A 13,001-nucleotide genomic window follows, 5' to 3' on the forward strand; every position below is an offset into this window, starting at 1 on the left:
CGGATTGACACCACTAGCAAGCTAGATAAGTCGCTTCGAGACTCGAACGAAAGAAGAGAGGAGGTAACCTCACAAGAACAAAAGTTCTATTAAGTTTAATTGATCAAATTCTGTAACCTTTTACAATAAACAAGTAAGCTATTTATAAGCCTAAAATGCCTATTGATATTCGGCATCTATGTTGTTCACACTAACTTAAATTCTGTTCACACAGGTATTTAACATGTTCACACAAATAGCATTAAAATCCAGTTCATGCTTGAAGATGGTACATGAATTGGCCGAACCATCATGATGCTTCACTTGATGCATTCATGCATCCTTAGCCTTGAAGAATCTCCATATTTGCATGAATGTGCAGCTCTTTAATGATCCTACATCTCCCTTGGCTGAATGAGGCATTAATGTGCCTAAAATACTTGAATGGTCATCTTGAAAATGCATGAATCATGCATGAAACGTCCCATGTATTTTCCCCTATAAATATGATCCATGAATCTTCAAATACATGAACTTTCAGCAACTCCCTCTTGCATGAACGTCCCAAATGCATGTGCTCCTTTAAATGCCATCCATTGAACCTCAATTGTGCATGCACGCTCCCATACATTGCACCAATCCGTTCATGAACCTGCAGCAAATTAAATCAGCAAGTTAAATGCATTTCAAACACATTAAATTAGCAGCATATGAACTCAATAATTTGCACATTAAATTTGGCCATACATATTAACAATTTTAGACATATTTAAAACATCATAATTAATTAAGTATTTAATTTAGATATAATTAAAACACTTAATTAATTATTTGTCCAGATTTTAACAAATTAACTAACTTAAGATAAACAACTAATTTAACTAATGACAAATTAAATGGTTTATTTCAGCAAAATAAATGCAAGCTAAAGAAAGCTAAAAATAAGCTCATTGGGTTAAGATTGAGCTGAATTGAGCTTGAGTGAGTTGACTTGAGCTCGAGTGAGCTGGAAACGAGCTAAACGGAGCTTAACGAAATGAAATTGAACTAATTCAGCTCGCATGGATTTGCAAACAATGCTTAGGGAGCTGATCCAAAAGTGTGCCCGGGGCTTGGTCGTATCATCCCCTCCCTCTTTAAAGCGATTTGTCCCCAAATCGGGCCATTTACTCACGAAAAATCGTTGAAGATTCTGAAAGCCACAATTAACTCGGATCAAAAGAAGCTCATTCGCATGCCCTCCCTCTTTAGGAGGGTACCACTTCACATTGTCACCTTTAAAAGAATAAAACGAATTAGTGACACGATGAAGATTAAACACAAAGGAACTTTTTGAGATTTGATTCACAGTTTGAACAAATAATCCAATACCGGGGTCGAAAATAGAAATCGTTCTTACCTTTTTCTTCGATGGAAACAAACATAAATCACAAGGCATTTGATAGCTATGGTTTTGGAAGTCAACTTTCCATGGTTCGATTACCTTAGGCAATGATATAAAATGGTGTTCACCGGGGTCAAAGACAAAATTTTCTCTTGCCATTTCAATTTGATTTGGCAATTTCATGACCGACTTCATAGAAAGAGCACTAAGCAACTCAAAATCATTATCATTCAAAACATGTTTGGATCTTTTAGTCCACAGTTGAGAACATCCTCCGAAAACAAAATTTTGATTTTGACTTTACAAACCAACAAGAATCACATGGCTCATTTTCAAACTTAAAGACAAAGTATCATACAAACAAAGATTGTTTACACATTCATTCAAACAAATTTTACGATGGTTGCTTTCTTTCATGGATGATTCATAATAGCAAACTCCAGGATTAAAGACATGATTTTGACTACTCGATCCAAATGGCAAAAAGAGTCCTTTTATCTCCAACAATTTACACAAATTAAACAACGAGGGTGTTAACATACTCAAATTCAAACAAGCAAACCCTTTAAATTTCATTCGAAAAGATTTACAAAAACATGAAATTAGATAATCCACATGATCAACACAACCAAGCAGATGATATGTCAACTTTTGATCACACAATTCCAGATTTTGTTGGTGCTGATTTATTCGCTCTTCATCAAAAATCTTGCCAATGGCGTATTCATCAATACATTTCCATTCCTTTTCAACATGATTAGTGAGAATGAACATTTTATATAGACTTTCATCTTGCGCATCCAAAACATGCATTCCATTGCAAGTTAAAGATAAACAACCAATACCATCAAAATGATATTTTTCAAAAGCAAGAATCTTCTTATCATTAGACAAAACAAATGGATCATCATCAATCAAAGAATGACAAATAGCCACGTCAAAGTTCAGATTCTTTCTAAAGACCAAATCATCAACAGTGTGTCCATCAACAATCGAGTAAGGCAGAAGTGCTTTAAAATTTTCAACATTCATACCTTGCTTACCTTTTGGCATAGGCGAACTAGGATCGTTGAGAACATTACCTTTTTCAGCCAAAATGAACCTTCTCTCCTTCGAGAGGTATTGGAGTTGAAAATTATCGTCACTTGGCCTTCCGGAGACTTGAAAAGAGGAAACAAAACAAGACAAATTCTCATGTGGTTTAGTAAACGGATTCCTCACTTTTTCTTGCTCTTTTGCCTCCTTTTCTCTCGTTTGTTTTTCTAACTCATTGTCTTTTCTTTCTTTTTCAATTTCTTGTTCCTTTTCTTTCATTTCTTTTTTTCGTCTCTCGATTTCATTCCATATATGCTCATTTTCTCTCATCAACATTTCTTGTCTTTCCTTTCTTCTTATTTCTTTTTCTTTTTGCCTCGCTCTTTCATTATAGGATGGAGATGTTACAAATGAATCAGCACGAAATGACTCTCGTTGGGTATAATTGGAACGACTTCCATACAAAAAATGATCACCTCTTCGAGATTGATTCTTGGCGGACGAATACCTCGGTGCATACGAAGGACTACTTGTGATTTCTCGTTCGTCGCCTCGGAAAGCTTTAAACTCAAAACTTGCTTTGCTTCGTCTTGAGTTCCTCGTTGAATAGGAATCATGGTATGAATCTCTTCCCAAAAAATCAATGGATGTGTGCCTTCGTGATGATCTTGTCTCCGTCTCTTCACCCGGTGAGTTTGGCTTCCATCGGGCTCTTTCCTCCACTCGATCCAATCGATCATGCAATTTATCAAATTTTGGTTTCACCATTCTACGCACTCTTGCATCAAATATTGGAATTCTGATTCGGGAAATGTTTCTCGAGACATGATTAAGTAATGACAAGAAGATGTTAGAAAAAAATAATAAAGAAAATAAATACCTTACTACAAACCTCACAAATTCGCTCGAAAAGGAAATAATGATTTTCACTCGCACTCGTGTTTACATTCAAATTTTGGCTTTTTCTTTGATGTAATTTCACTCGTGCCTTTTTCCACTCAACCTCTTCTCACAATTTCGTGATTTGTCTCGGTAGACTTAATTTGCTGCTTAAGGGTCGGTTTCAAATTGGTTACAAGGGATAATGTCGGGTGTTGGGTAGGCTGAATAAAGAAGAAAATTGGTTTAAAGTGTGGCGTTGGGATGGGTAAATAATGGTAGGAAGGGAAACTTGATGATCGGAGTAATAAGTGATAATGATAAAAACTCGCAAGACTTTTCACTTTTTTTTTCTTTCTTCTTTTTTTTAACTCGATTTTTTGTCACTTCTTTTTTTTTCCTTTTTTTTGAATTTTTTTTTCTAAATTTCTTCTCTTTTTTTTAAAATCCAATACAATAGTAAACAAAATACAAGGAAGAGAAAAAAAATTAAATTCCAACTCAATTTTTTTGATTTTTTTGACTTTTTTTTACGTTACGAACCTATTCCGAGCTTGATACGAACATCGATACTCCTCGTTTTAGTAGCTCTGATACCAAATGATGTGATCCGGCCTGATTAATTGAGTCAGGTTCACTTAAGATGCCCGATCGTCGACGAGAAGCTCGTTCAAATTTGTAGATAGATGGAGTTTGAATGTTTTATAAGCGGAAGGTAGGCAAAATGGGTTCAAAGGATGGGTTTTGGTTTGATGAAAGATAGGTTCGGTTTAACAAAGAATTAAGTTACAAAGATGATAAATAAATGGAAATGGATAAAGAACTCAAACTTTAAGAATGATTCAATACTAAAAAGTATTGCCCCGAGTCTTATATTGCTTAAGGTGAATTTTGATGAAGGATAGAAGCAGACCTTGACCCGTTACCTATATGAAGGTAAGAACCAAAGGTATAGGAAGATGGTTGAACGCCACACCGATTCGGTGATAAGTTCAATGGAGTTCGGATTGACACCACTAGCAAGCTAGATAAGTCGCTTCGAGACTCGAACGAAAGAAGAGAGGAGGTAACCTCACAAGAACAAAAGTTCTATTAAGTTTAATTGATCAAATTCTGTAACCTTTTACAATAAACAAGTAAGCTATTTATAAGCCTAAAATGCCTATTGATATTCGGCATCTATGTTGTTCACACTAACTTAAATTCTGTTCACACAGGTATTTAACATGTTCACACAAATAGCATTAAAATCCAGTTCATGCTTGAAGATGGTACATGAATTGGCCGAACCATCATGATGCTTCACTTGATGCATTCATGCATCCTTAGCCTTGAAGAATCTCCATAATTCCATGAATGTGCAGCTCTTTAATGATCCTACATCTCCCTTGGCTGAATGAGGCATTAATGTGCCTAAAATACTTGAATGGTCATCTTGAAAATGCATGAATCATGCATGAAACGTCCCATGTATTTTCCCCCATAAATATGATCCATGAATCTTCAAATACATGAACTTTCAGCAACTCCCTCTTGCATGAACGTCCCAAATGCATGTGCTCCTTTAAATGCCATCCATTGAACCTCAATTGTGCATGCACGCTCCCATACATTGCACCAATCCGTTCATGAACCTGCAGCAAATTAAATCAGCAAGTTAAATGCATTTCAAACACATTAAATTAGCAGCATATGAACTCAATAATTTGCACATTAAATTTGGCCATACATATTAACAATTTTAGACATATTTAAAACATCATAATTAATTAAGTATTTAATTTAGATATAATTAAAACACTTAATTAATTATTTGTCCAGATTTTAACAAATTAACTAACTTAAGATAAACAACTAATTTAACTAATGACAAATTAAATGGTTTATTTCAGCAAAATAAATGCAAGCTAAAGAAAGTTAAAAATAAGCTCATGGGTTAAGATTGAGCTGAATTGAGCTTGAGTGAGTTGACTTGAGCTCGAGTGAGCTGGAAACGAGCTAAACAGAGCTTAACGAAATGAAATTGAACTAATTCAGCTCGCATGGATTTGCAAACAATGCTTAGGGAGCTGATCCAAAAGTGTGCCCGGGGCATGGTCGTATCAGAAACGAACTAAACAGAGCTCAGTGAGATGCAATTGAGCTAATTTAGCTCGCATGGGTGTGCAAGAAATACTTATGGAGCTGATCGAAAAATGTGCCCAGGGCGTGGTCGTATCATCGCCCGATCGTGAATTAGGAGTAAATTGAGGCTTTACAAAATAGGCTAGAAGAAAGAGGTTTATTTAGGCTCAAAAGAGTTTTGTTGGTTTAGGAAATGAATTAGAAAACAATGGAAGCAATTTGGCTAAGGATTCGAAAGCCAAACTAACACAATAGGAATGTGTTAACCCGTAACTTAGGAGAATGCTTAGGTTGGTAAGGATGGATAATGATGATAGGAACCTTAGTATGAATCGAATGCCACACTTTTGGGATTAAAGTGATAAGTTCGGGAAGAAACAAAAACAAGTTTGACGCCACAAAGATGTTTGATAAGTCTCACAAGTTTTTGGAGAATAACGAGAGTTGAAAACAACCTCACAATTTAGCAAAGCTATCAAATTGTTCATTAACCTCAAAATGTGAATTACATGACCTATTTATAGCTTGACTAAGGTAGCCGAATAACCTATCTAATCAGATCCTTATGCCTTAAGTTTCTTGAGGAAACTTCCTAGAAATTTCCTAGTTACATTCATGTGATAAAATTCTGAAAATTAACCTTCTAGAAAAAAGATGATTCGGCTGGCCCCTTTAATGGAGAAAATTCACATTCAATTAATGTTTTAAAAGAGCTTAATTGCTGCTATGGAGAAGAGAAATGGACAGCTTCAAAAATTATGCTTCTTTGGCCGAATATGAGTAGCCTCCACATAAATTGGCTGCTGGAATTTATGAGGCACTCTTTGGCCATTGCTCTCCACGAAATTGGCCCTTGGAGAAGCTCAAAACAGCAGCTAGAAGTCCATTGAGCTGCACGAAAAGTCAGCTGGAAACACAAGGCAGCTGCACTTTAAATGCCGTCCATGCATGTGCCCAAACACATGCTCCTTCTTTATGAGCTTTCTTTGCCATTAAGCTAGCTGAAAAACATCAAATAAATGTGGTTAAGACAAGTTTAATACTCATGAAATCAGCAGCTGGACATATTAAAATTCTGCACATTAATTCGGCTAAGACAAATTAATTAGTAGCCACTAATAAATTTGTCTTAGTCAAGACACATTAAAACTTTGTAATTAAACTAAACACATTTAATTTATGACTTAATATGGACATATTAAAGGCATGTACTAATATAAAACATATTTAATAAGCTGAATTAAAAAAATGTCCAGATTAAGACACATTTATTTATTGAAAATAAATTTAATCAGCTCCTTGAACTAATTAAGTGCCGAATTGAGCTAAATTGAGCTGACACAAGCTAAAATCAGCTTGTAGGAAATTGCGAATCAAGCTAGTTGAGCTGGGCGTTTTATGGGCAATCAACCCATCACTCCACAATCGAGCAATATAGCTTGCTACAGCATCTTGGAACTTCTTGGCACGTGCTCGAGTAATTGGCCCCAAAGGCAACTCCATGGATTCGGCACCTATCTTCATGGGCGAGCTCATATCATCCTCCCTCTCTTCGAAGCGATTCGTCCTCGAATCGTCACCTACATCAAAAGGAGAAAGATCAGCAACGTTAAAACTTGCACTCACTCCATACTCACCCGGTAGGTCAATCTTGTAGACGTTGTCATTGATCCGTTCAATACTTGAAAAGGGCCATCACCCTTTGATTGAAGCTTGGATTTCCTTTGATCGGGAAACCGTTCTTTGCGCATGTGGATCCAAACCCAGTCACTGGGTTCGAACACGACTCGTTTGTGCTTTTTTTTGCCCCTCGAACATATTGTTCGGTTCTCCTCTCAATATTATCCTTAACATTTTTGTGCAATTGTTTAACAAATTCGGCCTTCTTTTTGCCATCTACATGTATTAATTCATTAGAAGGCATATGGTACGGAGGCGTGCGCGGACCAAGATCGAGTTGCCAAGTCACGAGAAACTCCTACGAAAGCTCTAATCGAACAGATCTGAAATCAAAACAAAGAATAAGATTAAAAACAAATCAGATCTGGAAATTAAGATCCCCAAAACAATCAAGAACAACCAAGAATCAAAGATCTTATGAATAGATGTTTTCGGAATGCAAAAACACGAAATCGATCTCCAAGATTGATTTTCAACAAGCCGAATCTGTCCAAGAACTAAACCGATGAATAAAGCCCCAAATTCCAGCAACTTAATTTTTTTCCCAAAATTCCAGCAACCTAAAACAGTCAGTTTTGACAAGAAGAATTCGACAAGATTAATTGGAAAAGATAAGTTTAGTCGAATTTGGCTACCAAGAATGAGTACCGATCGATCTTTTTGAGTAATAAAGATGGCTGGAAATTCACAAGAAGAATAAACAAGTTAGATCAAAAGAATCGGCATAAACAGAATTTAAAAGAAAAGAATGAACAGCAAGAAAGTAAATTGAAGTCCTAAAGATCCTTGAAATCCCGAAAGATTTCACAAATCTCTTCAAACAGCTCTAATCTCCCCTCCAACGAATATCGATGGCAAGAAGAAGGTTGAAGATGGTTCCCACAATCCAAAGATTGTTAAAACAACTTCTAAAGAAAACTCAAGAGAGAATTCTTGGAGAAAACCCCAAAGAAAATTCTGCACTCAACAAATCTAAAATTTGATAGAAAAATAATAATAAGATGTTTTTACAAAGGGTGGCTGGCCAATGCTTATATAGGCCTCCAACAAATCCTAATCTCACAAGTAACTAATAAAAAAAATTAAACCTAATTAATAAAATAACAAGGTAAATTCGGCCATGCACTTATATGGGCTGTTTTGGGCCGAATTTTACATGTAATGCTCCTAAAGATTAAAAAATTAAATTAAACAAGTAAGATGTTTACAAATTGGGCCCTTTGACATTTTGGCCTGATTTTCAACTAAGTATGAAGAAATTTCTTGATTGGGCTGGATTTTGGTTATTGGGCCTCGCCTTCAAGAATTTGGGCTTGTGATCCATCTCCTACCGAAATTGGGTCGTTGACGCTCGTAATGGAGATCCAACGCGCTTTGGCTGCAAGATTCGGTTTCTTGGACCAAGATTTCCAAGATTTGAAATCTTGATTTTCTTGATTCTTGAAATCGCTCCGAACAGCAAAATTCGGCCAAGATTCGATTTCTTGATTTTCTTGAAAACAAGAAAGTGAATCTTGATTTTCTTGATTTGAGCCCATCACCTTCTTAAGCTTGGGTTGGGCCTTTGTGACTCGTATCATTCCCCCCTTCCTCAAAAAGATTCGTCCTCTGATAAAGGAACGCACGCGGACCAAGATCGAGTTGCCAAGTCACGAGAAACTCCTACGAAAGATCCTAGACGAACAGATCTAAAATCAAAAACAAAGATTAAGATTAAAAGCAAATCTGAATTGAATTGAAATTCCCCAAATTCAATTAAATGAGCAGCAAGAAACAAAGAAATAGAATAAGCGAATCAAACGGAATTGAAAGTATGGAAAGGATGCGAATCTGCCAAGGGATTGATTCGGCCAAGAATGCCCAATTTCCAGCAATCAATTGATTCCCAAATTGAAAGAAATCCAATCAGCCAAACCCTAGGAATTGGGGATTTTTGGGTTCGAATGGGTGCTGCCAATAGGAGAACAACTTAAACGATGAGATCTTGAGTTTAATCAATGCTGGAAAACAAACAAGAACAGCAAAATATTAGATATAGATTCGGCATCAACAGAAATAAAGAAAAGAAATTGAACAACAAAAATTAAAGGATAAGTCCTAAAGATCCTTGAAATCCCGAAAGATTTCACAAATCTCTTCAAACGGCTCTAATCTCCACTCCAAAGAATATCGATGGCAAGAAGAAGGTTGAAGATGGCTCCCACAATCAAAAGATTGTTAAAACAACTTCTAAAGAAAACTCAAGAGAGAATTCTTGGAGAAAACCCCAAAGAAAATTCTGCACTCAACAAATCTGAAATTTGATAGAAAAAAATAATAATAAGATGTTTTTACAAATGGTGGCTGGCCAATGCTTATATAGGCCTCCAACAAATCCTAATCTCACAAGTAACTAATAAAAAATTAAACCTAATTAATAAAATAACAAGGTAAATTCGGCCATGCACTTATATGGGCTGTTTTGGGCCGAATTTTACATGTAATGCTCCTAAAGATTAAAAAATTAAATTAAACAAGTAAGATGTTTACAAATTGGGCCCTTTGACATTTTGGCCTGATTTTCAACTAAGTATGAAGAAATTTCTTGATTGGGCTGGATTTTGGTTATTGGGCCTCGCCTTCAAGAATTTGGGCTCGTGATCCATCTCCTACCAAAATTGGGTCGTTGATGCTCGTAATGGAGATCCAATGCGTTTTGGCTGCAAGATTTGGTTTCCTGGACCAAGATTTCCAAGATTTGAAATCTTGATTTTCTTGATTCTTGAAATGTCTTCGAACAGCAAAATTGGCCCAAGATTCGATTTCTTGATTTTCTTGAAAACAAGAAAGTGAATCTTGATTTTCTTGTTCTCTCGTGTATGCATCTAAGGCCTTGCTAACAAGCTCTTGAATGGTCCCATTTATTTTGGACCGCATTTGTCGGGCCTTTGATCTCGTTATTGGGCCTTGTGGCAATTTGAGCCCATCACGTTCTTGAACTTGGATTGGGCCTTTATGACTCGTATCATCCTCGAATCTAAAAATCAAATGAACTCGACTTTCCTCGATCGAACGGGACTAATGGCAATTGAGTCCACTAAAAAGAATAGCCATGAAATAGTAAATAGCAAAACAAACAAGCTTGTAGTCCAATTATAAGCATAATAGAACAGGTATAACGCATGTGAATGGATAGATTCAGATTACCATGCATTAATCGACGGTCTATAGATTCACTCACACATGCATTATCAAAAACAAGAATCTTTTTATCAACCATCAAAATAGATTTATCATCAATAAATAAAATAGGACAGTCAAGCACGTTTCGATCTAAGTGTTCATCAACACGATCTTTGTCGCTATCCGAGGAGTACAAAAGTGTTTCAAAGGTTTCAAGCATCTTACCTTGATAAGCAAAAGAATAATGGTCGATTTTACCTTTTTCATTTAAAACAAACCTTCGCTCATCGGGGGCATAGTGTAGTCGAATCTCCGTTGTTGAGTTAACCTTTGTCAAATGGAACTCAAACTTCATGTACAACCACATAAACTGTTTAAGGCACGAATATAAATTGAAAACAAATTTGGAAAATTTCGTTACCTTATTCTCCAAAACAGATTTGGACAAATTCGAGGATTTTACACAAGGTAAATCAAGAGAATAACAAATCACGCTTCTTTTCATAATGACTTTATCAACCACAATCGAAGAGTAACAATTAATCGGATCAAAATGAGGGGATCTTTTAAGAACTAAGTCACCAAAAGTTTTATTAATAATTTTCAAATCTGCACTGGACTCTGTTTCTAAAATTTCCTTACCTCGCTTACCTTCGGGATCATGTAGTGTGATTTCATCTTTGCCTAAGTTGATCGTATGAAAGCGTCTTTCATTTGAGAGGTATTGAAGTTGAAAGTTATCTTTCGATCTTTCGGGAACCTGAAAAGTAGCAACACAAGAAAAATTCATATCTTGGTTAGTGGAAACATTCCTCACTAGCCTTTCCTCGTCTTTTTCTTTTGTTTCTTTTTCTAACTCATTTTCTCTTCTTTCTTCAACTTCTTTTTCAATTTTCTTTTCTGTTTCACATTCCTTTTCACTCTCAATCTCTTTTTGCTCTTTTTCATTCTCTTTTTCTTTTTCCTCACTTGTTTTAACAGAATTTCTCAGTTTGATTTGGTCCTCATGGACTTGTTCCGGAGTGAGCGGCACTAAGGTGAGTTTCTTTCCTTGATGCTTGAAAGAATACCTATTGGTATGACCATCGTGAGTGACTTTTCGATCCAGTTGCCATGGTTCTCCTAGCAACAAATGGCAGGCTTGAATAGGCATTACGTCGCACACAACTTCGTCTTGATACTTACCGATAGAAAAGGCAATGCGCACTTGTTGAGTGACCCTAAATTGGCCTTCGTTGCTAAGCCCTTGTAGTTGATAAGGTTGTGGATGCTTGGTAGTGGTTAAGCAAAGCTTTTCCACCATCGTCGTGCTGGCTATGTTCGAGCAACTTTCACCATCAATAATAACTCTACAAAGCTTACCTTGTACATGGCAGCGAGTATGAAAGAGATGTTCTCGTTGCTGCTCGCTCTTTTGTTTTGCCAAAGATGATTGTCCACGATCATGAAAATCATCATCCATTCTAGGGACACGTTGAGGGCTGCACCTATGGGGCTGGTTATCCCTATCTTCCTTAATTGGATCTCGATATTAATGTTTTTGATTCACTCGTACCTCATTCAAAGTAGTATTCAATGCTTGAAGTGTAGCATTTATTTGTGTGATTGCAGCAGTATGTCCGTCTAACTGTTGTTGGACTTTCATAAGTGCATCATTATTATCACCTTTAGACATCTTCAAAACTATAAAAATAAACACTCAACACTCAAAAATAAAAGTTAGCAAACCTCACCATTAATCACTTAAAAAGAAAAATCAAATTCTCAATGAGGTCGAATTCAATCTTGTGAGTTCTTTATCAGAGTTTATGATACGAGTCACAAAGGCCCAACCCAAGCTCAAGAAGGTGATGGGCTCAAATCAAGAAAATCAAGATTCACTTTCTTGTTTTCAAGAAAATCAAGAAACCGAATCTTGGCCCAATTATGCTGTTCGAAGAGATTTCAAGAATCAAGAAAATTAAGATTTCAAATCTTGGAAATCTTGGTCCAAGAAACCAAATCTTGCAGCCAACACGCACTGGATCTCCGTTACGAGCATCAACGACCTAATTTCGGAAGGAGATGGATCACGAGCCCAAATTCTTGAGGCGAGGCCCAATAACCAAATTCCAGCCCAATCAAGAAATTCCTTCATACTTAGTTGAAAATCAGGCCAAAATGTCAAATGGCCCAATTTATAAACATTTTAATTGTTTAATTTAATTTTTTAAGCTTTAGGAACATACATGTAAAATTCGGCCCAAAAACAGCCCATATATATGCTTGGCCGAATTTTCCTTTATTTATTCTATTAATTAGGTTTAATTTTATTAGTTACTTGTTAGATTAGGATTACTTGAGGCCTATTTAAAGGCATGGCCGGCCACCCCTTTTACATAACACTTAGAATTATTCTTAAATTTCAGATTTGTTGAGAGCAGAATTTTCTTTGAGTTTTCTCCAAGATTTCTCTCTTGAGTTTTCTTTAGAAGTTGTTTTAACAATCTTTTGATTGTGGGAGCCATCTTCAACCTTCTTCTTGCCATCGATATTCTTTGGAGGGGAGATTAGAGCCGTTTGAAGGAATTTTGAATTCTTTCGGGAATTCAAGGGTTCTTAGGACTTTTCTTTATTTCTTGCTGTTTCGTTTTATTTCTTTATTCCTACTTGTGCCGATTCTTTATCTCATTTGTTTGCTGTTCTTCTTGTGTCTTTCCAGCCATATTCAACTCAAAGAATCGAATTAAATCATCATTCATTGGCAGCAAAGAGTCAT

This window comes from Gossypium hirsutum, chromosome D11 (genome assembly GCF_007990345.1).
Source record: "Gossypium hirsutum isolate 1008001.06 chromosome D11, Gossypium_hirsutum_v2.1, whole genome shotgun sequence".
In the NCBI taxonomy this organism is placed as follows: domain Eukaryota; kingdom Viridiplantae; phylum Streptophyta; class Magnoliopsida; order Malvales; family Malvaceae; genus Gossypium; species Gossypium hirsutum.